Raw genomic sequence first — 25202 nt, forward strand, 5'->3', positions numbered from 1 at the left:
TCTAGAGGTTGGTTTGTTGTCGAGTCCGCTGGTGGTGAGCTCGATATAGTCGTCACTTTCGGTGTATGTGCGTGCATCCATACGTCCGATTTTGTCCGGACCAACTTGGACATGTATGGACCAATCTTGTTTATATTTGGCATAAATGTTTACCTCAATGAGAAGGCGTGTCATGCGCAAACCCCATGTTCCTATCACAAAGGTCAAGGTCACAGTTGGAGGTCAAAGGTGAAATTGAAGTTTGTCCGGACCATAACTTTGACATGCATGGACCAAATTTGTATATATTTGGCATGAATGTTTACCTCAGTGAGAAGGTGTGTCAAACCCCATGTTCCTATCTCAAAGGTCAAGGTCACAGTTGGAGGTCAAAGGTCAAATTGAAGCTTGGCCGAGGGGAAAAATTGAGACCACTTTTCTGTGGTACAACATGCATGTTACATCTAATTTTTCGGTGTGGTACAACATGCATGTTACATCTAATTTTTCGGTGTATTTTGACCTATCTCTACCTGGTAAGGAGTTTTATGTGGACTTATATTATATAGATTTTTTTTTTATAATTGGTCAAAAAAATTACATATGCAAATACAGGTGCTAGTGTAAATCAGTTCTGACACCGCTAATTAGTATAATAAATGTTACTTTACTGGCGGGCACGACATTCTGCCCGTGGGCATGCAGATTGTATTTCTAGTTTTTCCTTTGTGTACAAAAACTACGGGGACAAAAACTATGCAAGCTTCTGAAAAAAACAACTGGTTTGTTGTTGTTTTTTATGCCCCCGAAGGGAGGCATATAGTTTTTGAACCGTCTGTCTGTCAGTCTGTCGGTCTGTCCGCAATTTTCGTGTCTGGTCCATATCTTTGTCATCCATGGATGGATTTTCAAATAACTTGGCATGAATGTGTACCACAGTAAGACGACATGTCGCGCGCAAGACCCAGGTCTGTAGCTCAAAGGTCAAGGTCACAGACGTTAAAGGTCATTTTTCATGATAGTGCATTGATGGGCTTGTCCGGTCCATATCTTTCGTCATCCATGGACGGATTTTCAAATAACTTGGCATGAATGTGTACCACAGTAAGACGACGTGTCGCGCGCAAGACCCAGGTCCGTAGCTCAAAGGTCAAGGTCACACTTAGACGTTAAAGGTCATTTTTCATGATAGTGCATTGATGGGCGTGTCCGGTCCATATCTTTAACTAATCAGGAGTGGGATGGGGGAGAAACCAGTTGGTTTTTTCTCCCTTGTTTATGCACAAAAACTAGTGGAAAAAACAACCAGGGGGTGGGGGGAGAAACTGGTTGTTTTTTTCTCCCGTGTTTTTGCACAAAAACTAGGGGGAAAACAACAACCAGGGGGAAGAAAAGAAACCGGTTGGTTTTTATGCCCCCAAAGGGAGGCATATTAGTTTTCAACTGTCTGTCCGTTCGTCACACCAATGTCCGTTAGTTCATCACACCAATGTTAACTTTTTGCATGAAGGCACTTTACTCGCGAACCACTGCACCCAGGACTTTAAAACCTCACATGTTGGTAGTACTTATTGAGTACACGACCCCTATTGACTTTGGGGTCACCAGGTCAAAGGTCAAGGTCACAGGGGCCAATGTTAACTTTTTGCATGAAGGCACTTTACTCGCGAGCCACTGCACCCAGAACCTTCAAACTTCACATGCTGGTAGGACGTATTGAGTACACGACCCCTACTGACTTTGGGGTCACCAAGTCAAAGGTCAAGGCGCTGTGGGGGCATTTGTCACCATTAGTGACAGCTCTTGTTTCACCCTTGTTTATACACAAAAACTAGGGGAAAAAACAACCAGAGGGGAGAAAAAACAACCGGTTGTTTTTTTCTCCCTTGTTTATGCACAAAAACTTAGTTATTAGGGGAGAAAAAAAACAACCGGTTGCACAAAAACTAGGGGGAAAACAACAACCAGGGGGAAGGAAAAAAACGGTTGGTTTTTAGCTCACCTGTCACATAGTGACAAGGTGAGCTTTTGTGATCACCCTTCGTCCATTGTCCGTGCGTCCATCAGCAATTTCTTGTCTGCACATTAGTGGTTTCATTTATGATTTTATTTAGTCCCCTACTGGCTGAAAACCAGTTTCGGGGACTATAGGAATGCGCTTTTCCGTCCGTCCATCATTCCGTCCGTCTTTGCGTCCGTCCGCAATTTCGTGTCCGGTCCATAACTCTGTCATCCATGAAGGGATTTTGATATTACTTGGCACAAATGTTCCCCATGATGAGACGACCTGTCTTGCTCAAAACCCGGACCCCTAGGTTAAAGGTCAAGGTCACAATTGGAGGTCAAAGGTCAACAAGGCCTTTTTCCTGTCCGGTCCATAACTCTGCCATCCATGAAGGGATTTTAATATTACTTGGCACAAATGTACCTCATAATCAGACGATGTGTCATGCACAACTTTCAGACACCTAGCTCAAGGGTCAAGGTCACACTTGCCAGTCAAATGTTAACATGGCATGAACAGGGTCTGTTTTGTGTCCGGTCCATAACTCTGCCATCCATGAAGGTATTTTAATATAACTTGGCACAAATGTTCCCCATGATGAGATGACGTGTCGTGCGCAAAACCCGGACCCCTAGCTCAAAGGTCAAGGTCACAATTGGAGGTCAAAGGTCAGTAGGGTTTTTTCCTGTCTGGTCCAGAACTCTGTCATCCATCAAGGGATTTTAATATTACTTGGCATAAATATTCCCCATGATGAGATAATTTGGCATGCTCAACACCCAGAACCCTAGCTTAAAGGTCAAGGTCACACTTGGAGATCAAAGGTCAATGGGACATTTTTCCTGTCCGGTGAATAACTTTGTCATGCAAAACAGGATTTGAATATTACTTGGCACAAATGTTCACCGCTATGAGACGGAGTGTCTTGCGCAAGAACCTGGTTCCTAGGTCGGAGGTCAAGGTCACACAGAGGCCAAAGGCCAGATACAAGAATGACTTTGTCTAGAACACTTCTTCTTCATGCATGGAGGGATTTTGATGTAACTTGGCATAAATGTTTACTACCATGAGATGGATTGTTGTGCGCAAGAACCAGGTACCTAGGTCTAAGGTCAAGGTCACACTTAGAGGTCAAATGCCAAATTCAAGAATGACTTTGTCCGGAGCATTTCTTCTTTATGCATGGAGGGATTTTGATGTAACTTGGCACAAATGTTCACAACCATGAGGCACTCTTGTTTTTAGAATTATGTCCCTTTGTTTTACTATAAATAGCTTATATTGTAACTTATTTATTACAGGCCGTAGGGAAAAATTGAGACCAGTTTTCTGTGGTACAACATGCGTGTAACATCCAATTTTTAGGTGTATTTGTACCCCCCGACAACAAAGTTGTAAGGGGGGGTATACTGGTTTCAGGTTGTCTGTCTGTCTGTCTGTCTGTCCGTCTGTCCGTAGACACAATCTTGTGCACACCATTTCTCCTTATCCGCTTGACAGAATTTAATGAAATTTCACACAAGTGATCAGTACCAGCAGTAGTTGTGCATGGGGCATGTTAGGTTCTTTTAGAAAAAAAATTTGCAGAGTTATGGGACTTTGTTTTTTTGTTACTATACTATATACATAGACACAATCTTGTGCGCACCATCTCTCTTCATCCCCTTGACACAATTTAATGAAACTTCACACAAGTGATCAGTACCAACAGTAGTTGTTCATGGGGCATGTTAGGTTCTTTTAGCAAAAAATTTTGCAAAGTTATGGGACTTTGTTTTTTTGTTACTATACTATATTACATAGACAAAATCTTGTGCGCACCATCTTTCCTCATCCCCTTGACACAATTTAATGAAACTTCACACAAGTGATCAGTACCAACAGTAGTTGTGCATGGGGCATGTTAGGTTCTTTTAGAAAAAAAATTTGCAGAGTTATGGGACTTTGTTTATTTGTTACTATACTATATACATAGACACAATCTTGTGCGCACCATCTCTCCTCATCCCCTTGACACAATTTAATGAAACTTCACACAAGTGATCAGTAACAACAGTAGTTGTGCATGGGGCATGTTAGGTTCTTTCAGAAAAAAAATTTGCAGAGTTATGGGACTTTGTTTTTTTTGTAACTATACTATATGCATAGACACAATCTTGTGCGCACCATCTCTCCTCATCCCCTTGACACAATTTAATAAAACTTCACACAAGTGTTCAGTAACAACAGTAGTTGTGCATGGGGCATGTTAGGTTCTTTCAGCGACAAAAATTGCAGAGTTATGGGACTTTGTTTCTTGTTAACATACTATGTACATACAGTCTGCATATGCAATCTTGTGCGTGCCTAATCTACCAAACCCTTACACACAATTTAATGAAACTTCACACAAGTGATCAGTACCAACCCTAGTTGTGCATGGTGCATGTTACATTCTTTTAGATAAATATTCTGTGTTATGGGACTTTGTTTTTTGTTACTATACTGTATACATACAGTCTACATACATACAGTCCATATAATTATGCAATCTTGTGTGCGTCAAATTGCAATGTACTGTGTCAGTGCATGCTGGGGGTACATTCATCACCTTTAGTGATAGCTCTAGTTTGACCTATCTCTACCTGTAAAGAGTTTTCTGTGGACTTACATAAATTTTTTTTTTTTTTTTTTTTTTTTTTTTTTTTTTTTTTTTTAGTATAAATAACTTATATGATACCTTTTTGATAATCGGCTATATATACAAATTTTAATCCAAGTGTTTTGTTATAACATATTGTATATATAGTACAATATTGTTTATACATTATTGACAGATATCAGTTCATTATGTTATACTGTAGTAGAGAAAACAAGAGTGCCAGAATGTCACAATATACGCCATCACAGCAAATTTCTTTACACTAGCACCTGTATTTGTAAATTTCAATTTTGTGGTTGTTTAGTAATTATTGTAAGTCTTTTGTTTTTAGCTCACCTGTCACATAGTGACAGGGTGAGCTTTTGTGATCGCCCTTAGTCCGTCGTCCGTCCACAATTTCATGTCTGCACGATAGTGGTTTCATTTATGATTTTATTTTAACCAAACTTGCACACAACTTGTATCACCATAAGATCTTGGTTCCTTTCTTCAACTGGCCAGATCCCATGATGGGTTCCAGAGTTATATCCCCTGAAAGGGCCATAATTAGCTATTTTGACCATGTCTGCACAATAGCAGCTTCATTTATGATTTTATTTTAACCAAACTTGCACACAACTTGTATCACCATAAGATCTTGGTTCCTTTCTTGAACTGGCCAGATTCCATTATGGGTTCCAGAGTTATGGCCCCTGAAAGGGCCAGAATTAGCTATTTTGACCTTGTCTGCACAATAGCAGCTTCATTTATGATTTGAATTTAATCAAACTTGCACAAAACTTGTGTCACCATAAGATCTTGGTTCCTTTCTTGAACTGGCCAGATCCCATTATGGGTTCCAGAGTTATGGCCCCTGAAAGGGCCAAAATTAGCTATTTTGACCTTATCTGCACAATAGCAGCTTTATTTATGATTTGATTTTAACCAAACTTGCACACAACTTGTATCACCACAAGATCTTTGTTCCTTTCTGGAACTGGCCAGATTCCATCATGGGTTCCAGAGTTATAGCCCTTTAAATGTCCAAAATTGGCTATTTTGGCTTTTGCAGCCATATAGAGACTTCATTTATGGTTTGATTTGATACAAACTTCCAAAATATCTTCAACAACAATAAATCTTGGATTCCATGATGAACCTGTCAGATCCAATCGTAGGTTCCAGAGTTATTTTATATCTTATTACCTCCCCTGATTGTAATCAAGATGGATTTATATTAGTAAGTACTTATAGGACTTATTTGAAATTTCATTATTGTCATTAGTTGGACTGAGACAATCAGGGTAGATAACTATGGACTGATTTTATGTCAAATTACCTCCCTTTATTTCAAATTAAAATGGGTATATCTCCGTAACTAATGAAGATACTGATCTGAAATTTCATTTATGTCAACAGATGGACTTGGACAATCAGTGAAGATACATATTGACTGATTTTATGACAGATTACTTCCTTTATTATTTATCTAAATGAATACACCTTAGCAGCTTCTAATGAGATTGGTTTGAAACGATCATATCATTTTGAGCAATAGTACTCAGGTGAGCGACACAGGGCCATCATGGCCCTCTTGTTTTTTTATTATCTCTCCCACCACACATTGGTGTGGGAGACATATTGATTTACTCCAGTCTGTGTGTGTGTGTGTGTCTGTCACAAAGCTTGTCAGCACTCTTAAGTCGAACATTTCTCATCCGATTTTCACCAAACTTGAACAAAATGTGTTTGACCATAAGACCTAGGCCAAGTTCGATAACTAGCCAAATCGGTCCAGGCATTTTGGAGTTACGGCCCTTGAATTATCGAAAAATTGGCCTTTTTACTCATGTCCGCACTCTTAATCAAACATTTCTCATCCGATCTTCACCAAACATGAACAAAATGTGTTTGACCATGAGACCTCGGCCAAGTTCGATAACTAGCCAAATCGGTCCAGGCATTTTAGAGTTACGGCCCTTGAATTACCGAAAAAATCCGTCTGTTTACTCTTGTACGCTCTCTAAGTCGAACATTTCTCATCCGATCTTCACCAAACTTGAACAAAATGTGTTTGACCATGAGACCTCGGCCAAGTTCGATAACTAGCCAAATCGGTCCAGGCATTTTAGAGTTACGGCCCTTGAATTAATGAAAAAATCCGTCTGTTTACTCTTGTCCGCTCTCTAAGTCGAACATTTCTCATCCGATCTTCACCAAACTTGAACAAAATGTGTTTGGCTATAAGACCTTACCCAAGTTCGATAACTAGCCAAATCCGCCCAGGCACTTTTGATTTATGGCCCTTGAATTACTGATTGGATCCACTCATCCAGACCATCTAATTGGATCCACTCGTCTAAAACATCTAGAGAAACTAACATTTTTCAGAGGGGCAGTTGTGGGAGACATGCGCTTTTCTCAAAAGCATCTCTAGTTTTTTTGTGCTCTTAGAAAATTTGGGAGCCAAGAGCGTACAGCGTTATACCGAATACCGCGGTATATCGAATACCGTTATAAAGGGTTTCAAGTGTATTTCTTTATTATCATCATCTGCATGTGTGGTTACAATCCCCATAACTCTAATTATGTCTTCCTCCCACTGGGGGAGACATACTGTTTTTGCCCTGTCCGTCCGTCACACTTCATTTCTGATCAATAACTGGAGAACCTTTTGACCTAGAACTTTCAGACATCATAGGGTGGCAGGGCTTATGGAGTAGACAACCCCTATTGTTTTTCGGGTCACTTCATCAAAGGTCAAGGTCACAGGGGCCTGAACATGGAAAACCACTTCTGATCAATAACTTGAGAATAACTTGACCTAAAATGTTGAAACTTCATAGGATGATTGGACATGCAGAGTAGATGAACCCTAATGATTTTGGGGTCACTCTTTTAAAGGTCAAGAACATGGAAATTCATTTCCAGTCAATAACTTGAGAACAATTTGACTTAGATTCTTTAAACTTCAGAAGGTGATAGGACTTACAGAGTAGATAAGCCCTATTGTTTTGGGGTCACTCCGTCAAAGGTCAAGGTCACAGGGGGCTGAACATAGAAAACTCTTTCCTATCAATTACTTGAGAACCACTTGACCCAGAATGTTGAAACTTATTAGGATGATTAGACATGCAGAGTAGATGGCCCCTACTGATGTTTGGGTCACTTGATCATAGGTCAAGGTCACAGGGGCCTGAACATTGAAAACTGTTTCCAATTCATAACTTGAGAACCACTAGACCCCTAATGTTGAAACTTAGTGGGATGATTGGACATGCCAAGTAGATGATCCCTATTGCAGCCAACCATCAGTGTCTCTTTGACTTTTGCTTCTGTCCCCTATTGACTTCTTTCCTATACGACTTTGCACTGGGGGAGACATGCTCTTTTCTACAAAAGCATCTTCTAGTTGTATTTTTGACAGAATTATGCCCCTTTCATACTTAAATTTTTTTGGCAATCTTCGCTTTCTGGATATAACTTACGTATGTCAGTACCCCTTCCATACTTGACCTTTAACCCCTCTGAGGGTCTTTTTATATCTTGGTATATCTTCCTTTTAAAGTAGAGTTCTCTTCTTGAGACGTATATTCATTTTACTGTCAAATCACCGAATAGTGGTGCAAGCTGTCTTACAGACAGCTCTTGTTATATCTTGGTGTGTCTTCCTTTTAAAGTAGAGTTCTCTTATTGAGACGTACAGTCTAACCTGTCTTAAGCAGCCAGCCAGGGAAGCAGACAATTTGGCCGTTTAAGCCAGGTGACTGCTGATCAGAGGTGCAGCCAGTATACGTATTTTTCAGACTTCTGACCAGTTTAGCCCCTAGGCAAATTTCCTTTTCGGTTTTCTAGTATTATTTTACCAGGATACAATGACGTGCATTTGCCTCCGCAATATGAATGGTCTTCTTAGCAATCTAAAACTCCGGCGTTATCTTTTTTTTACAACAAAAGTTTGTTTTCAATTTTGGTAAGGGAAGCTACTCTCCGCGCTTACTGTCTATGCTAAAATCTAAGATTGCCGTTACGTTCTGCAGAAGATCGGGTGGTTTATATTTTGTTCAAACATAATAAATTTCGTATAAATTTAAAAGTACTTTAATGAAATAAATATTAAAAATCATAAATATTATGCTACTAATTAGATATCGAGTATTATCTTTAACCGAGATCAAACTGTGAACAACAAAATTGACACGAGGTGACACGCTAATTGCCAATAATTACTGGCCACTTGATCGTAACAAAAAGGGGATCACACCTTTGGTTATCAATTTTAATTGAGAAACTCATGTCATTTTGTCGTTCTTGTGGTGATCTTGTGTTTCTCAAAAATCGGATATCTTCGGCGATAATCGCCTAAAAATAATTGGTTTTGGAAGAAACATGGCCGCTTAAAGGGGTCAAATACGGCGGTCGGGGGGCAATTTCTGTGGCCGCTGAATAAAGTGATGAAATAGAGGAAAATCCGTCGGGGGCGTCAGAAAATGACTGCTAAATGGAGGTGACCGCTGATCGGAGGTGACCGTTAGTGCAGGTTAGACTCTATATTCATTTTACTGTGAAATCGCCGAATAGTGGTGCAAGCTGTCTTTCGGACAGCTCTTGTTCTTTTTAGTCTGGCATCGATTATTAATCTCATCAATGTGCATTGTGCTGAGGTCACTGGATCAAGGTCAAGATCACACATGAAGATCAAATAGTTTAACTTATGTCTGCTCCATTTTTGTTCACTGCTTGATAGATTGTCATAAAACTAGCTTCATGTGTTTACCTCATCAATATGACATGTAGAATGCACATCCCAGGTCAAGGTCAGATAGCTGAAGTATGTGTCCGTTCCATATCTTCTTTACTGCTCATGAAATTTGCGTCATGTATTTACTTCATCATGATGACTTGCAGAGCACATAACCTCCAAGTTGAGGGTCATACTTGAGGTCAGTGGTCAAATAGCTTAAATTCCTGTCTGATCCATATCTTCTAAACTGCTGGGGAGATTTTCATAAAACTAGCGTCAAATATTTTCCTCATCAAGATGACATGTAGGGCACACATTCAAAGTCATTAAGTCAAAGGTCAAGATCATATATCAAATGTCAAATAAATTTTCCTCTTGTTTGCTCCATATCTCCAAAACTACTTGAAAGATTTTCGTAAAGCTAGTATCAATTATTTACCTCATCAAGACGACTGCAGAGCACGTGACCTGGATGCTAAGTACAGGTTAATGTCACATTTTAAGGTCAAAGCAGTCCTTCATATTTTCAAATAAACTGGAGCAGAAGAAGCTGATAGTCAGCCCTTAATATTAAATACAAGTAGTATTTGGGTACAGAAGATTTATTTAAAGCCAGGTATTTCTGCGAGTTCTGAATTTCTCAGGTAATACCCAGAACTAAAATAGGTCTTACCCCTTTTTATGCCCCTGAAGGGAGGCATATAGTTTTTGAACCGTCTGTCCGTCTGTCGGTCTGTCAGTCTGTCGGTCTGTCAGTCTGTCCGCAATTTTCGTGTCCGGTCCATATCTTTGTCATCGATGGATGGATTTTCAAATAACTTGGCATGAATGTGTACCACAGTAAGACGACTTGTCGCGCGCAAGACCCAGGTCCGTAGCTCAAAGGTCAAGGTCACACTTAGACATTAAAGGATAGTGCATTGATGGGCGTGTCCGGTCCATATCTTTGTCATCGATGGATGGATTTTCAAATAACTTGGCATGAATGTGTACCACAGTAAGACGACGTGTCGCGCGCAAGACCCAGGTCCGTAGCTCAAAGGTCAAGGTCACACTTAGACATAAAGGATAGTGCATTGATGGGCGTGTCCGGTCCATATCTTTGTCATCCATGGATAGATTTTCAAATAACTTGGCATGAATGTGTACCACAGTAAGACGACGTGTCATGCGCAAGACCCAGGTCCGTAGCTCAAAGGTCAAGGTCACACTTAGACTTTAAAGGATAGTGCATTGATGGGCGTGTCCGGTCCATATCTTTGTCAACCATGGATGGATTTTCAAATAACTTGGCATGAATGTGTACCACAGTAAGACGATGTGTCGCGCGCAAGACCCAGATCCGTAGCTCAAAGGTCAAGGTCACACTTATACGTTAAAGGATAGTGCATTGATGGGCGTGTCCTGTCCATATCTTTGTCATCCATGGATGGATTTTCAAATAACTTGGCATGAATGTGTACCACAGTAAGACGACGTGTCATGCGCAAGACCCAGGTCCGTAGCTCAAAGGTCAAGGTCACACTTAGACGTTAAAGGTCATTTTTCATGATAGTGCATTGATGGGCGTGTCCTGTCCATATCTTTGTCATTCATGCATGGATTTTAAAATAACTACGCATGAATGTTTGACACAGTAAGACGACGTGTCGCGCGCAAGACCCAGCTCCGTAGGTCAAAGGTCCTAAACTCTAACATCGGCCATAACTACTCATTCAAAGTGCCATCGGGGGCATATGTCATCCTATGGAGACAGTTCTTATTTTACGCCGATTTTGGGGCCGAAATTCGGCCCCATTCCCCAGGCAAAATAATATACTTTTATCCCCAACTGCACTAAAAAATTCCCCAATTGCAAGTTGTTTTGATCAGTGAAAATTTCCACCGCCGAGGGATTAATAGGTCTGCATTTTTAGCTCACCTGAGCACGAAGTGCTCAAGGTGAGCTTTTGTGATCGCCCTGTGTCCGTCGTCCGTCCTTCGTCAACAATTTGACTGTTAACACTCTAGAGGTCACAATTTTGGCCTAATCTTAATATAACTTGGTCAGAATGTTACCCTCATAAAAATCTTGGAAGAGTTCGGTATTGGGTCATCTGGGGTCAAAAACTAGGTCACCAGGTCAAATCAAAGGAAAAGCTTGTTAACACTCTAGAGGTCACAATTTTGGCCCAATCTTAATGAAACTTGATCAGAATGTTACCCTCGATAAAATCTTGGACAAATTTGATATTGGGTCATCTGGGGTTAAAAACTAGGTCACCAGGTCAAATCAAAGGAAAAGCTTGTTAACACTGTAGAGGCTACATTTATGACTGTATCTTCATGAATCTTGGTCAGAATGTTACTCATGATGATCTCAAAGTCCATTTTGAATCTGGGTCATGTAGGATCAAAAACTAGGTCACCAGGTCAAATCAAAGGAAAAGCTACTTAACACTCTAGAGGCCACATTTATGACCATATCTTAATGAAACTTGGCCAGAATGTTAATCTTGATGATCTATAGGTCATGTTCAAATCTGGGTCAGGTGGGGTCAAAAACTAGGTCACCAGGTCAAATCAAAGGAAAAGCTTGTTAACACTGTAGAGGCTACATTTATGACTGTATCTTAATGAAACTTGGTCAGAATGTTACTCATGATGATCTCAAAGTCCATTTTGAATCTGGGTCATGGTCAAAAACTAGGTCACCAGGTCAAATCAAAGGAAAAGCTTGTTAACATTTTAGAGGCCACATTTATGACTGTATCTACATGAAACTTAGTCAGAATATTAATCTTGGTGATCTTTAGGTCAAGTTCAAATCTGGGTCATATGGGGTCAAAACCTAGGTCACCAGGTCAAATCAAAGGAAAAGTTAGTTAACACTCTAAGAGGCCACATTTATGACCATATCTTAATGAAACTTGGTCAGAATGTTAATCTTGATGATCTATAGGTCATGTTCAAATCTGGGTCAGGTGGGATCAAAAACTAGGTCACCGGGTCAAATCAAAGGAAAAGCTTGTTAACACTCTAGAGGCCACATTTATGACTGTATCTTCATGAAACTTAGTCAGAATGTTAATCTTGATGATCTTTAGGTCAAGTTCGAATCTGGGTTCAAAAACTAGGTCACCAGGTCAAATCAAAGGAAAAGTTAGTTAACACTTCAGAGGCCACATTTATGACCATATCTTAATGAAACTATCTTGATGATGTTTAGATCTTTAGGTCAGTAGGTCAGGTGAGCGATACAGGGCCTTCATGGCCCTCTTGTTTTACTAACAGTGTCACGATGTATATGTGTTCTAAACACCGCTTCTAAAAACGCCGCAATCGGAACATCTCAGATATTACCGTTAGCGTAGCTGAAGTCATCGGGGATTTCCCTTTCCAAAGAAAAGCCTTTCCAGAATTCAGGAATTAAATAACAAGCCGATCGCGGAAGAGATTATTTATCAGTTTTAATAACAAGCCGATTCGCGGAAGTAATGAACGAAAAAAAATGCACGGTCATGAAATGAGTTAAATATAACGACGCGTACGTAAGATTTCAGTCGCGTTCATTTCAGTCCACGCGAAGATTTCAGTCGCGTTCATTTCTGTCTACACATAAACATTTCGGTCCGCCCAACATTTCAGTCGCGTTCGTAAAATTTCAGTGAAGAAAGTTTCAGATACAAATGAACTAAAGCAGTTCGTTTGGTTCTTTCACGTGCCCAATGTAAAGCATTGTAAATGCCCAATTGTAAAGCATTGATACATGGGGATGAAATTTTTTAAGCACCTCCCAAGAGCTTCAAAACAAAGTGCTAGTCATACCTTTGGGTGGTATTTTTACTATACAGTAACATGTATGGAATAGAAATTATAATTTGGAAATTTATATATAATGAAATTTTAAGCATTTAAAAAGCTTTTTAGAAGTCATAAAATAAAAAAGACAACTCTATTTTTGATAAATGACATTTATATTAAGTTTGAAATACAAAGTTCAAAAATAAAGAGCTAAATATTAATGCTTCATAAACATCTAAGTAGTGAAAAAATGCCCATTAAAGGGAGATAATTAAAAAATTGCAAACTATTAAAGGAATAATTTTATACATTTAGCAATTACTTTAGCTTTGAAATTGTTCTTGAAAAATGATTTATTAAACATTTTAATGAGAAGATTAAAAACTATTTTTGATTCAATGTGATATTAGGATGAAATAGTTCAAGGGCAAATTGCTTGGTTAAAGTATAAAATGAAATAGAGATTAAAAAAAAAATAATGGCTTCTAATTCTGGCACTTTTGGGTATGAAATGGTTCTAAGATTTTGCAATTGGTTTAAGTCATGGCTAAAAGTGTGAAAGAGCCAAAGGAATCCCTGATTTTACGCAATCTGTGTTTTTGTTGTTGTTTTTTTTTTATATATAAAAAAATTCCCCAATTTGGTATTTTACGACGCAGATTTCCCCTTCTGAAAGGACCCGCCACCCTTCCCCAAAACCATAAAAAAAGGGCTGGGTCTGTCTGGGGATATTCAGTTCCCTGTTACAGATTTAATTCTATTCATTAATAAATATCTATTCTGTTTATACCCGAGTACTGGACGTGTGTCTGTTTTTTATGGCATAAAAAGCAAAAAACTTGACATATCTGTAGCTAACTTTTCCAGTTTCTGTGATTGTGATGTAAATATTGTTTCTCAATTTATATGATCATGGTTCTGTGATATGTTTAAAATTTAGATAGTTGTACCCCCCGACAACAAAGTTGTAAGGGGGAGTATACTGGTTTCAGGTTGTCTGTCTGTCCGTCTGTCCGTCTGTCAGTAGACGCAATCTTGTGTGCTCCATCTCTCCTTATCCCCTTGACAGAATTTAATGAAACTTCACACAAGTGATCAGTACCAACAGTAGTTGTGCATGGGGCATGTTAGGTTCTTTTAGAAAAAAAATTTGCAGAGTTATGGGACTTTGTTTTTTTGTTACTATACTATATACATAGACACAGTCTTGTGCGCACCATCTCTCCTCATCCCCTTGACACAATTTAATGAAACTTCACACAAGTGATCAGTACCAACAGTAGTTGTGCATGGGGCATGTTAGGTTCTTTTAGAAAAAAAAATTGCAGAGTTATGGGACTTTGTTTTTTTGTTACTGTACTATATACATAGACACAATCTTGTGCGCACCATCTCTCCTCATCCCCTTGACACAATTTAATGAAACTTCACACAAGTGATCAGTAACAACAGTAGTTGTGCATGGGGCATGTTAGGTTCTTTCAGAAAAAAAATTTGCAGAGTTATGGGACTTTGTTTTTTTGTTACTGTACTATATACATAGACACAATCTTGTGCGCACCATCTCTCCTCATCCCCTTGACACAATTTAATGAAACTTCACACAAGTGATCAGTATCAACAGTAGTTGTGCATGGGGCATGTTAGGTTCTTTCAGCGACAAAAATTGCAGAGTTATGGGACTTTGTTTCTTGTTAACATACTATGTACATACAGTCTGCATATGCAATCTTGTGCATGCCTAATCTACCAAACCCTTACACACAATTTAATGAAACTTCACACAAGTGATCAGTACCAGCCCTAGTTGTGCATGGTGCATGTTACATTCTTTTAGATAAATATTCTGCATAGTTATGGGACTTTGTTTTTTGTTACTTTACTGTATACATACAGTCTATATACATACAGTCCACGTAATTATGCAATCTTGTGTGTGTCAAATTGCAATGTACTGTGTCAGTGCATGCTGGGGGTACATTCATCACCTTTAGTGATAGCTCTAGTTTAGTTCAGTATTTAATCATTTACCTTTAAACATTTATCCTTGACACTACATCTTATCAAAAGAACACAATTGGAAATAAGTTGTAAAGGATTCATGAGTGATCCTAGGACAACTATGTCACTAAAATTGTAGAATACTCGTAATGTCTACTGTAAAAAATATATTTTGTCTTGTTATAACTTAAGGCCACACCAAATTGATTACCTGTTCGTCGGATTTCTCGCACCAATTTGACGGGAAATAAAAAAAAAATACGCCGGGTCGAAATCAGTAGGAACTAAAAAAAAGGTGGAAACTCTGAATTTTAAACGCACCTAGCTTGTAATTTAGGCCAGCATATTTTAATTTTCTAGTTAACGGGAGCGCCGACCCTATTTTTTGACAAAACGAAATAAAAATAAAAGTCATTTTCAGTACTTTTATTTTCGTTTTACCCGCTGACCGTCCATATTTGCTACTGTCAATACAAGTTTAACTGTATGGTAGTGGTTTTGTTTCATCAAAGTGAGCAGACGCATGAAAATGGCGGCCTGCATGAATGAAATTGTGTAAAATTAAATTAGGAAAAATATACTAGTTAACAGACAATAATCTTTGGAATAAGTTGGTAATGATAACAAGTATTGTAAATGAATTGGAGCTGAGTAGAAATTACAGCAGCTAAAGCTCAACATTGGGAATAATCACGTAAAACTACGAAAAATGACGTTCACTAACAACGCTGTCCAGATGTTGAAAAATCTGGCGTATCACATGTACGAGATTTGTTGTCTGTATATTATAACTGGACAACGATCAGATTCATGTGGGACTGCCAGAAAAATACCACAATTGATAAAAAGGAAAGAAACCAAAGAAATGGCAAAATGGAAGAGCAAAAGTGAGTATCAGCTTGTAAAAACATTTTTTTCTTTGAAGTATTGAGGGTTTTTCCTTTGAAGTATTGATGGGCAGAGTAGAAAAAAATAAGTAATATCACAATTGTTAGTAATTATGTTCAAAACAAACTGCATTTTCAATGTATAATGATTGATGTCCCCTGCAAATGCAAACACGCGATAAAAAATTCAAACTAGTCCAAATAATTTGACGCTCACATTAATGGATGTTTTATATTCCTGTCGGCAACCTAACGGATTGGAGATATTGCGCATATGAAAGGCTTATCTCAATATTCCGAGGATCAAGTCAAATTAGTTTGACTAAAGTTCTAACCAGGTACCCTAACTCAAAAGGTAATTACCAAACATGAAACTCCTGGCAATATTCTCATGTCCACTTAAGTATACTAATAAAGAAGACCCACTGAAAGTATGTATGGGACAAACATTCAGACACTAATTGCCACATGTGCCTTTTACACTGAGGAACACAATGTCATATCCAGTAATACATGTATTTTCGGACTCCTAACTTACTACGTCCAAGTCCCATCTCAGTGAAGAGTCTTTTCTCCGAAACTGGTGTTTGAACATCAGCCAAAAAGGTTATTGTACCCCCCGACAACAAAGTTGTAAGGGGGGGTATACTGGTTTCAGGTTGTCTGTCTGTCCGTAGACGCAATCTTGTGCGCACCATCTCTCCTTATCCCCTTGACAGAATTTAATGAAACTTCACACAAGTGATCAGTACCAACAGTAGTTGTGCATGGGGCATGTTAGGTTCTTTTAGAAAAAAAATTTGCAGAGTTATGGGACTTTGTTTTTTTTGTTACTATACTATATACATAGACACAATCTTGTGTGCACCATCTCTCCTCATCCCCTTGACCTAATTTAATGAAACTTCACACAAGTGATCAGTACCAACAGTAGTTGTGCATGGGGCATGTTAGGTTCTTTCAGAAAAAAAATTTGCAGAGTTATGGGACTTTGTTTTTTTGTTACTATACTATCTACATAGATACAATCTTGTGCGCACCATCTCTCCTCATCCCCTTGACACAATTTAATGAAACTTCACACAAGTGATCAGTACCAACAGTGGTTGTGCATGGGGCATGTTAGGTTCTTTTAGAAAAAAAATTTGCAGAGTTATGGGACTTTGTTTTTTTGTTACTATACTATATACATAGACACAATCTTGTGCGCACCATCTCTCCTCATCCCCTTGACACAATTTAATGAAACTTCACACAAGTGATCAGTAACAACAGTAGTTGTGCATGGGGCATGTTAGGTTCTTTCAGCGACAAAAATTGCAGAGTTATGGGACTTTGTTTCTTGTTAACATACTATGTACATACAGTCTGCATATGCAATCTTGTGCGTGCCTAATCTACCAAACCCTTACACACAATTTAACCCTTTACCACACAGAACAGAAGCCAAAGTAACCTCTTTTACACAACACTGATAAGTGATAATCAATAATCTATAATCGGTATATGGCTGATAAAGGTGACTGTCTTATCTGAACAGAGGTGTTGGCATTATTTTGTGATTACACACACTTATGTTAAAAATGTCATTATTTTAATATTTTCTGTAAGTTTGACATTATTTTTGTCAATATAAAGTTTATAGCAATTTAAATTCTCTTTCCGATGATACAAAATTTATTGTAGTTTCTCTTTGAGTTTCGAAGATATAAAGTGTTAAAGTACGGGAATATATATTTTTAGGCATAAAATTCTGTTTTGGATAACTTTCACATTGAAATTCATATACAATTTCATTTCAAAATGATGTTTGAAAGTTTGATTTATAGTTAATAGACTTATTTTCCGAATCGGAATCAGTAAGTATTTATTTAAAACAACAACCATCAAACTGAATAACACTACAAAAATAACGGATCGTAAAATTTCTGAAAGTGCAAAAAGATCGCTGAGATCGAGACTCGTAACCGACTACAGTATTCTTGTGCTAAAAATTAATATATTTTTAGGATAATATTACGTAATATTTTGATGATCAAACGTCGGTACATCACGGGTGACTTCCGCTGCAATTAACTCTTGGGGTGTCATAAAATATTTGAAAGCCTCGGTCCTTCTGTTTTGATTAACACTTCCCGTTATGTAAGGCCATAAATTCCAAGCCATCGTATACACAAATTGTTGTTTAGGGGAAATCTGCATGTATCACGCGTGACCTTCATGACCTAACACATTTAAAAATACTTTGATGTTAAATGGTTGTTATTTTTAGAACGAGGAAAGCCCGCGAACCGGCCAGTTGCAAGCAGCTTTCTCAGTAATTTTCCATGACGTAGCGTCGTGCACATGTAGGAAATTTCCTTGCAAAGTACTCGATAAATTTAAATAGTAACCACATGATCTTGTACGTAAATAATGATGACGAAATCCCATATTTTGAGTTAGTAAACATCCGGAATTTGTTTCTTTAGGAAAAGAACGAAAATAAAGCGATTGATTATGAGACACGGGATAAAACGATTCTGTTCAAATGGCCGTTAATCGGTATAATACGTTTCTATCGGGTAACCGATAGACACGGGTCAATACGTTTCTGTTTGGTAATCGATAGATACGGTGATAAACGTTTCGGTGTGGGAAAGGGTTAATGAAACTTCACACAAGTGATCAGTACCAACCCTAGTTGTGCATGGTGCATGTTACATTCTTTTAGATAAATATTCTGCATAGTTATGGGACTTTGTTTTTTGTTACTATACTGTATACATACAGCCTATATACATACAGTCCACAAATTATGCAATCTTGTGTGCGTCAAATTGCAATGTACTGTGTCAGTGCATGTGGGGGGTACATTCATCACCTTTAGTGATAGCTCTAGTTTCGTACACATTTTTGCTGAACCAAAATTAAGATTGTTTCGGCTTGTCATACAATATAGGTGGAAATACACTTTACTTGCTGTTAAACATGACACAAGCAATTATTTACTTTTTATGCCCCCACCACTTTTGGGGGGGGCATATAGATTTGCTCTTGTCCGTCCGTCCTTCCGTCCGTCTGTCCGTCCTTCCGAAAATGTTGTGTCGCGCGTAGCTCTGAAAGTATTTGACGTAGAGTCACAAAACTTTACAGGAATGTTGGTCAGCATGTGTAGTTGTGCACCTGGGGTTTCGCGTCCGGATTCATTCAGTCGTGTAGAAGTTATGGCCCATGACTTTGTAAAAATTGGTCATTTTAATGTTGTGTCGCGTCTAGCTCCAAAAGTATATGACCTAGAGTCACAAAACTTTACAGGCATGTTGGTCAGCATGTGTAGTTGTGCACCTTGGGTTTCGCGTCCGGATTCATCCAGTCAGGTAGAAGTTATGGCCCATGACTTTGTAAAAATTGGTCATTTTAATGTTGTGTCGCGTCTAGCTCCAAAAGTATATGACCTAGAGTCACAAAACTCTACAGGCCTGTTGGTCAGCATGTGTAGTTGTGCACCTGGGGTTTCGCGTCCGGATTCATTCAGTCATGTAGAAGTTATGGCCCATGACTTTATAAAAATTGGTCATTTTAATGTTGTGTCGCGTCTAGCTCCAAAAGTATATGACCTAGAGTCACAAAACTTTACAGGCATGTTGGTCAGCATGTGTAGTTGTGCACCTGGGGTTTCGCGTCCGGATTCATCCAGTCAGGTAGAAGTTATGGCCCCTGACTTAGTAAAAAAATGGTCATTTTAATGTTGTGTCGCGCGTAGCTCCAAAAGTATTTGACCTACAGTCACCAAAGTTTACAGGAATGTTGGTCAGCATGTGCAGTTGTGCACCTGGGGTTTTGCATCCGGATTCATTCAGTCATGTAGGAGTTATGGCCCCTGACTTAGTAAAAAATTGGTCATTTTAATGTTGTGTCGTGCGTAGCTCCAAAAGTATTTGACCTAGAGTCACCAAAGTTTACAGGAATGTTGGTCAGCATGTGCAGTTGTGCACCTGGGGTTTTGCATCCGGATTCATTCAGTATTGTAGGAGTTCTGGCCCTTGACCTGGGAAAAAATTGTCATTTTAATGTCATGTAGTGGGGGCATGTGTCCCATGGACACATTCCTAGTTTTTATTTCATCGCTCTGAATGATGATTTGAAAAAAAAAAAAATTAATTTTTTTTTTGCTCGCTCGCCCCAAATATTTTTGAAAAAAATCCGAAGAACAAGACATCAATTTGGTGTGGCCTAATTGTAAAATAATTGTAATGAACTGTGATATCAGATATATGTTGTCAAATGCTGTTTGTATCATTTTATATGACATATTTTATCAGAAGTAAATGAATGCTAAGCTTTTCAATCTTTGAATCAATAAAAATCAAAAGGAATATGATGCAAATAATAATGTCATATCATGATTTGATCATTTTCTTCAAGAACATTGTGACAAACATTATCAAAGAGTACCAGAACAGAACAGAACAGAACATGATCTTTATTACACCCAAGTAGTTATACAATATGGGGATTTAGCATAATGTCAGTACATAATAACATGATTACATGAACTTCCAACAAGCAAATATTATTTTGTTGGGGGAAATCATGAATGTATCACAAATTTTATACATCAAGTAGAAATCAGTATTTCAAATATAACGGTATTTCAAATATTACAGAGGCTAGAAGTTGTATCTATAGTTTACAAACATTAATTAAATTGTAGACAAAAATTAACAGGAATCATAGCAAGTAATGTAGTTATTAAAGAACGAGTCAACAAAAAATAGGTCGTCTTGAATATCATGCAGACTTTTACAGTTCTGTTGGAGTAATGTGGTCAAAGGTGAGTCACTCACAAGTGGGATTTCTTCTAATTATAGTGGCTACATTGCACTATTTTTAAAGCGTGCTAAGTTTAATTATAGTAATAGTGCGGTTATAATAATTACTAAGGCATATTATTTATTCATGAATGGAGTAAACATGTGTTGGCAGATTCAATTATTTCAAATTCGTTTAGACAATTAAACCCTTCCGCACTTGTAATCACATAATCAATAATGGACTTATCCCTATAAGTGTAGCCACCCTGGTTCGAATCTTTCCCAAATCTACCATCAACGATAAATATGTTATTGTTTCGGCACATTTCAGTTAACAGAAGTCCATGAGCATTTGTTTCTTTATCTTGAGATTTAAGTGACAAAGGAATTCCTAACTCTTCCAAGGCAACATATTTATCAAAATGCGTCTGCAAATCATGATCAATTATGAAAAACATCATTAAGGTACAGATCTGAAGGTATAAAATCGGTTAACTGTGATACTCTGGCATTAAAATCGCCAGTTAAGAACAAAATCTATTTTGGCGACAAGATGTAATTATTTCGTTTTTAGCTCACCTGTCACATAGTGACAAGGTGAGCTTTTGTGATCGCGCAGCGTCCGTCGTCCGTCCGTGCGTGCGTCCGTAAACTTTTGCTTGTGACCACTCTAGAGGTCACATTTTTTGTGGGATCTTTATGAAAGTTGGTCAGAATGTTCATCTTAATGATATCTAGGTCAAGTTCGAAACTGGGTCACGTGCCTTCAAAAACTAGGTCAGTAGGTCTAAAAATAGAAAAACCTTGTGACCTCTCTAGAGGCCATATATTTCACAAGATCTTCATGAAAATTGGTCAGAATGTTCACCTTGATGATATCTAGGTCAAGTTCGAAACTGGGTCAAATGCCATCAAAAACTAGGTCAGTAGGTCTAAAAATAGAAAAACCTTGTGACCTCTCTAGAGGCCATATATTTCACAAGATCTTCATGAAAATTGGTCAGAACGTTCACCTTGATGATATCTAGGTCAAGTTCGAAACTGGGTCACGTGCCATCAAAAACTAGGTCAGTAGGTCAAATAATAGAAAAACCTTGTGACCTCTCCAAAGGCCATATTTTTCATGGGATCTGTATGAAAGTTGGTCTGAATGTTCATCTTGATGATATCTAAGTCAAGTTCGAAAGTGGGTCACGTGCGGTCAAAAACTAGGTCAGTAGATCTAAAAATAGAAAAACCTTGTGACCTCTCTAGAGGCCATATATTTCATGAGATCTTCATGAAAATTGGTCAGAACGTTCACCTTGATGATATCTAGGTCAAGTTCGAAACTGGGTCACGTGCCTTCAAAAACTAGGTCAGTAGGTCTAAAAATAGAAAAACCTTGTGACCTCTCTAGAGGCCATATATTTCACAAGATCTTCATGAAAATTGGTCAGAACGTTCACCTTGATGATATCTAGGTCAAGTTTGAAACTGGGTCACGTGCCATCAAAAACTAGGTCAGTAGGTCAAATAATAGAAAAACCTTGTGACCTCTCCAAAGGCCATATTTTTCATGGGATCTGTATGAAAGTTGGTCTGAATGTTCATCTTGATGATATCTAAGTCAAATTCGAAAGTGGGTCACGTGCCGCCAAAAATTAGGTCAGTAGGTCAAATAATGAAAAAAACGTTGTGACCTCTCTAGAGGCCATATTTTTAATGAGATCTGTATGAAAATTGGTCAGAACGTTCACCTTGATGATATCTAGGTCAAGTTCGAAACTGGGTCACGTGCCTTCAAAAACTAGGTCAGTAGGTCTAAAAATAGAAAAACCTTGTGACCTCTCTAGAGGCCATATATTTCACAAGATCTTCATGAAAATTGGTCAGAACGTTCACCTTGATGATATTTAGGTCAAGTTCGAAACTGGGTCATGTGCCTTCAAAAACTAGGTCAGTAGGTCTAAAAATAGAAAAACCTTGTGACCTCTCTAGAGGCCATATATTTCATGAGATCTTCATGAAAATTGGTCAGAACGTTCACCTTGATGATACCTAGGTCAATTTTGAAAGTGGGTCACGTGCCCTCAAAAACTAGGTCAGTAGGTCAAATAATAGAAAAACCTTGTGACCTCTCTAAAGGCCATATTTTTCATGGGATCTGTATGAAAGTTGGTGTGAATGTTCATCTTGATGATGTCTAGGTCAAGTTCGAAACAGGGTCATGTGCGGTCAAAAACTAGGTCAGTAGGTCTAAAAATAGAAAAACCTTGTGACCTCTCTAGAGGCCATACTTATGAATGGATCTCCATAAAAATTGGTCTGAATGTTCATCTTGATGATATCTAGGTCATGTTCGAAATTGGGTCACGTGCCGCCAAAAGTTAGGTCAGTAGGTCAAATAATGAAAAAAACGTTGTGACCTCTCTAGAGGCCATACTTTTCATGGGATCTGTATGAAAGTTGGTCTGAATGTTCATCTTGATGATATCTAGGTCAAGTTTGAAACTGGGTCAACTGCGGTCAAAAACTAGGTCAGTAGGCCTAAAATTATTAAAATCTTTTGACCTCTCTAGAGGCCATATTTTTCAATGGATCTTCCTGAAAATTGATCTGAATGTTTACCTTGATGATATCTAGGTCAGGTTCGAAACTGGGTCACGTGCGGTCAAAAACTAGGCCAGTAGGTATAAAAATAGAAAAACCTTGTGACCTCTCTAGAGGCCATATTTTTCATGAAATCTTCATGAAAATTAGTGAGAATGTTCACCTTGATGATATCTAGATAAAATTCAAAACAGGGTCACGTACCTTCGAAAACTAGGTCAATAGGTCAAATAATAGAAAAACCTTGTGACCTCTCTAGAGACCATATTTTTCAATGGATCTTCATGAAAATTGGTCAGAATTTTTATCTTGATAATATCTAGGTCAAATTCAAAACTGGGTCACATGAGCTCAAAAACTAGGTCACTATGTCAAATAATAGAAAAAACGACGTCATACTCAAAACTGGGTCATGTGGGAAGAGGTGAGCGATTCAGGACCATCATGGTCCTCTTGTTAAACCAGTTGGTCCTAATAAGACTATTATATCAGAACAAAGGAGCTATGTTCAAGGGATTAACACCATAATATCCTGTTGTTAATTTTCACAGCTATGAAATGCAAATTAAGGGAAGTGTCACTAGTAATAAACTTGTATATATTTGTTCAATATGAATTAAAGCATGTGCCATGTAATTGGAAAGTAATTGAAATGTTATTGTCAATAACTAGGCAAAACTGCACTGAAATTAATGAAATTACAATTACATGTTATTTAAAAATGCCCAATTACAAATTACAGCCAATACTCAGGGAATATAATTAAATTACAATTAATTACAATTACATTTTAATTACTTCAGGTCTGGGTCAAAGATCATCTATGTATCCTAAACCACTAGAATTGCTTCAATAAAATTAGCATAGGGCCTCTGTGGCCAAGTGGTTAAGGACTTCAAATCACATGCCCCGAACCATCATTGAATTCTTCATATGAGGAAGTCATTCATCTGGCTTACGGAAGGTTAGTGGTTCTACCCAGGTGCTAGTTTATGATGAAGAAGGCACGGAGAGGCAGCTGGGGTCTTCTTCCACCATCAAAAGCTATAAAGTCGCCACACTTAGAGGTCAAAGCTCAAATATCTTAGGTTTAAAAAGCACCTTCACATCTGTTTAATGTGCTTTTATTGTACTGAAACATTTCCTTGCAGGATAAATCAATGGCAAGAGTGCTCATTACAAATTGACATCAACTGTGATGTTATGGCTAACAGACGACGAGAGAAGGTTCTGGGACCATGAACCTGGGTGGGAGTCTTACCCGCCAGTAGAACAAGATGCAACTGTAAATGAGGCCACCCCTCATCTTGTTAACATTGGAAAATTAGTAGAGGTAAACTGAAGGCTCCAATTTCTCATTAACCCTTTACCACACGGAACAGAAGCTAATATAACGTTCTTTACATAACAATGATAAAGGAAAATCAATAATCAATAGTACATATATGACTGATAAGCCTGACAACCTTATCTGAACAGGGATATTGGCATTATTATGTGATTACATACACTTATTTTACAAATATGATTATTTTAGTATTTTCTGTGAGTTTGATATTATTTTTGTCAATGTAAAGATTTTAGGAAATTAAATTCTCTTTCCAATGGTACTATACAGTTTCTCTCTGTGTTTTGAAGATATGAAGTGCTAAAGTAAGTGAAATATATTTTTGGGCATAAATTTTGTTTTGGATTGGTTTCAGATTCATACTTTGGCGATTTGGGGGAGACATATTGTTTTTGCCCCTTCCATCTGTAACACCATTTCCGATCAATAACTGGAGAATGATTTGAC

The 25202-nt window shown here is 38.1% G+C and overlaps 1 pseudogene; it reads left to right on the top strand.

The window, feature by feature from the left end:
• Positions 1-25202, top strand: part of LOC128548462 (F-actin-capping protein subunit beta-like) — a 118030-nt pseudogene that overhangs the window by 62983 nt on the left and 29845 nt on the right.

This window comes from Mercenaria mercenaria, chromosome 14 (genome assembly GCF_021730395.1).
Source record: "Mercenaria mercenaria strain notata chromosome 14, MADL_Memer_1, whole genome shotgun sequence".
Classification (NCBI taxonomy): Eukaryota; Metazoa; Mollusca; class Bivalvia; order Venerida; family Veneridae; genus Mercenaria; species Mercenaria mercenaria.